The sequence below is a fragment of the Tupaia chinensis genome, unplaced genomic scaffold, assembly GCF_000334495.1.
Source record: "Tupaia chinensis unplaced genomic scaffold, TupChi_1.0 Scaffold000414_1, whole genome shotgun sequence".
NCBI lineage: Eukaryota > Metazoa > Chordata > Mammalia > Scandentia > Tupaiidae > Tupaia > Tupaia belangeri.
In genome coordinates, this window is record NW_006159919.1 from 90,673 (window position 1) to 95,302 (window position 4,630).

A 4,630-nucleotide genomic window follows, 5' to 3' on the forward strand; every position below is an offset into this window, starting at 1 on the left:
CAGAGTAGAAATTCAGGTAAGAACTAATGTTGCAATTCTGAACCCAAAAGTAGTCTACAAACAAACTTTCTTCCTCTCATTTTTCCTAAGGCCCTCAACTAATTGGATAAGGCCCTCAACTGATTGGGTAAGGCCCACGCACACTACAGAGGGTAATCTGTTTTACTGATGTTAATTATATTCAAAATGTTAATTACATTTTAAAAATACCCTTTCAGCAAAATCTAGACTGGCATTTGAACAAACAACTGAGCATTGCAGCATAAACAAGTTGAGACATGAAATTAATCACCATATCAAACATGAAATAACCTTCCTGAGAAACTCTGAGGGACTACAGCCTTAGCGGGTACTCACGCTTTCCTTGGCTTTCCTCCAGGAGCTTACTAGATTCTCATGGTAAAGATGTGAGAAATGTTGGTGGTCTGACAGGAGGTCAAAAGTAATTACGATGAACTGACTGTCTTCCCAATCACCTTCCACATTCCTATACTGAAGATCTAACTCCCATTGTAATGGTATTTAGAAACATGACTTTGGGGAGGTGGTAGGATTAGATGAGTTCATCAGGGTGGGCACTCATGAAGAGTTAGTGGATTTCTTTTTTTAGATTTTTTTTTCTATAGGGAGTGTGGAGAGAGACTGACAAAGAGAAAGAGAGAAGGCAAGTGAGAAATAAGCCTCTAGAAGGATGACTGCATTGTAATACCTTCTCTTCCATTCTCCTCTCAGAATTTGGGGCATATAGGCACATACATCTGGTGTGTTTCTCAGCTTGCTGGTCTAATTCATTGTGCAGCCAGCTAAGTGTTCTCCAGTTGCCTTCAGTACTACACCACTGGCTGACCCCATGAGTTAGAGGATTCTCTTATTTTGTTCATTTATTTATGTTAGGCTATTTATTTATTTACTTTTATTTGCCATTGTGTGCGTGTACTCACCAGAGAGACAGAGAGATGTGGAAAAAGGGGAAAGTGAGAAATCACCCCCCACCCCAGAGGGGTTGGTTATGTTACAATTCCTTCTCCTTCATTCTCCTCTCAGGATTTTGGGCATGCACGCACATAATTCACCCAGCGTGAGTTTCAAGCCACCAGATTTGGTACTCAAACCCCATTCAGCCATGTGGAAGTCCACCATAGTAACCACCATGTTACTTGCTGACCAGAAGTAAGTGGATCTCTAAGAAGGAGGAAAGAAAAAGCTCTTTCTTCCATGTGAGGAGACAGGGTACTTACCTGAAAGTCAGAAAAAGACTCCTTAGAGGGAACCAAATAAATTGACACCTTCATCTTGAACTTCCTAGCTTTCTGTGAGAAATTCATGTGTGTTGTTTAAACCACCCAATCTATGTTATGTTGTTATAGCATCCTGAATAGAACAACATAGTAAGTATTGTGCAACATAGTCAGAAATTTCCCTAGAAGAGGCTTATGCTCCAAAGGAGAAGTCCTAATAGTCATTCTCTAACCCAGGCTCCTCCAACCTTCCTGTCTAACCTCAGAGCAAAAAGAAAGAAAACTAAAAACATATCCAACAGGGGTCAGAGCTTCAAAGAAATAGATCAGGAATACTGTAGCTGGAACAGGGGACAGGGAAGAGAAAGGAAAAAATGGTTATGCTATTGTAGCAGCACTCTTGTAGATTACAGCACCAGCACCCTGGCCCAGTAAAAGACTGAGATTTAATCAAAAGATTACAGAATCATTCTCCTCCCCCATTCCTTATCATCACTCCAATAAGACTCCACAAAATAAAAATGTACAACAATTGAAAGAACTACATGATGCACAACCTTTTGGAGAAGTAGTACTTAGGAAAGCCAACATTAAGCAGTAAGACAAAAACAAAGACTGCAGAAATTTGACTACTCTAGCACCCATAGCTATCCCAAATATTATACACAGCCTGTATTGTAGCCAGGTTGCTATAACCTCATAAAAAGGGCCTTTTTACCTCAGGCCTCGTTTTACAATATGACATGTCCTGCTTTTAATGAAAAATTCCAAAACATGCTAAAAGGTAAAAGAAAAAAGTTTGAAGATATAATCATCGGAATCAGACTGAGATATATAGATGTTGGACAGCACCAAAAAGAAATTCTAGAAATCAAATATGTAGTAAAAGTAAAGAAGAACGAAGCTTTCAGTGGGCTCATCAATAGAGTTGATACAACAAAGAACCAATGAGATTGAATGGAGGTCAATGGGAACTTCCCAAACTTAAATGTAAGGAGAAAAAAAAAATACAACACCCAGGAATTGAAGGACAATTACAAAAGGAGTACTATTATGCATAACTGAAATGCCAGGAGAAGAAGGAGAAAATAGAGTAGAAGAAATATTTGAAGTAACAATGTCCAAGGGAATTCTAAAATAATGGAAGACCGGAAGTCACGATGCAGAAACCTCAGAGAACATCAACACAACAAGCCATATTATTTTTAAATTACAGAATGTCAAAGACAAAGTGACAATATTGTTGTAATGGTGGTGCAATTCCATTAATTTACTACATATCATTGAGAAGTTCAATCAAAATGATTGAAGTTTATGATATGTAAATTATACCTCAGTAAAGCTGTTTAACAAATGAGCTGGTGACTCAGGTAAGTATTAAAAGTGTTGGTGTCAAGGTAGAAGAACAACATTTATCCATATCACAGATTTATCTCATATTTTCTCTAAAACTCTTAGGGAGGGTGAATAAAAAACAGAGGTCAGGTGCTGGTAGGGTCTGTGAGAGGTGGTTTACGGAGTGGAAATCCTTTGGATTGCTATTCTTTTTATATTTGGTAACCTCTTTTGACCCGGATGAGACAATGTGAAATAAATCAGTATTTTATCTGTTGCTGTTCGACAGCCCAACTTTGAATCCGAATGTCTCAAGCATGCATTTTCCCTTATTTTCAATTTGCTCATGTGTTTAACATTTACTTTTCTACCTGACTGACATATATTTTTTAGTCCCAAATTTTTAAAAAAAGATAAGGGCAAGCTTGCAGGGCACAGGGTTAGATGCAAAGAGAGCTAGAAACTGCCAGGCAGTTAGGATTTCAATGGAACTCATCTTTCTGTTTAAAATGCACATGCATTTTCTGTTTCTAATCAGTGCTTTCTCCTCTCTTCAAGAGAGAGAGAGGAAAAAAAAAAAAAAAACAGCCTCCAGAGCAAGAAAGCTTCACTGACATTTTCCCTCTGATGCAATGCTTATCTGCTTTCCTCTGAAGGTTTCTCATTGGGTTTATCTGTCTTATGCTTTTAACAGTTTCTGATCTGATTATTGTTATTTGTGCAGTCCTGAAGCCTTTTAATCTCCAAGGGTGGGGATCTATTATAGGAGCTTATTGCAGGAAAAAAACATGATTTTCAAAAAGACTTTTGTCCTCCACTGGTAATCAGCACACAAATGCATCCTGTTTTCTCCCACTTTAACCTTTGTTGCCACTGGGGAAGTTTTCACACAGTCTTATGCTGGCTAATCCAGTAATTAGCTAGAACAATTTTATTAGATGGGAGAAAAGGTAATAAGAAAAGAGAGAAAACCAGTTTAAGAATGAGAAAAGCCATTCTGCGTTCAGTCTCCAACTCTGTGACTGGCTGGGCGAATCACTGCAGGCTGTGTGGTTTGACAGCATAAGTATCTCTGACGCATGTAGAGGTTGACCTGATAAGGTTCACATTCTTGCAACAAACCAAGTTATGCAGGAAAGATGAAATGAAGTGATTTTGTAGAAATTGAGTCACCCCAGCCAGACAAAAGGGGCAAAAGGCAAAGTGATTCCTGTAAAATTGGGTGGGTAAATTCTTCCTCTAAGAGAGCAGTGATCCATTCTCCAAAAGGCTGATCCACTGGTTCACTTGCCTCTCTCCTAATGGCCTGCTCAGAATAAACCCATCTCCCTTGCTACAATCACAAAGGAAGGTGGATGGGAGATTTTCTTCTGTCTTGTTTTAACAGCACAGGAAAACAAAGATCGACAGAGTGCTGGGTCTGATCAATTCTTCTTTTTTGAGAGGGAGATTTTTGCTATAGGAAACATGTGCTCACCAAAGAGACAGAGAAAGCAAGAACCCAGCCCCCAGGGGAGATGGCCATGCCACAATCCTTTTTCCAGCCTCTTCTTGGGATTTTGGGCATGCACCCACACAGTCTCAAGTCACCAAGTCTGGGACTCAAAACTGTGGTCAACCACTTGGGAGTCCAGCAACATAACCATTACACCATCTGCTGATCGCTCAATCAGCTCTAAATTTACCAAGGGACAAGTCCCTACAAGCAGGAAAGGAAGAAATGAAAACTTCCTCAGGAGAAGTTTGACATATGAATGTAAAAACTGTCCCTGGGACCAGTAGATGGCATAACGGTTACATTGCTAGACTCTCATACAGCTGCCCACAGTTTGAGTCCCGGACTGGATAGCTTCGAAGATTCTCAGAGGAGAATGGAGGAGAGGCGATTACTGAGTGGTCATTCCCCCTGGGGGGTAATTCCTCACTTTTCCTCTCGTTGTGCTTGTATCTCTCTCTGTCCAGCTAGTGCACATGCCCTAAAGCAAAACAAACCAACAAACAAACAAACTTCAAAAAACCCCAAAAAACAGCACAAAAAAATCTGTTCCTAACCTGTG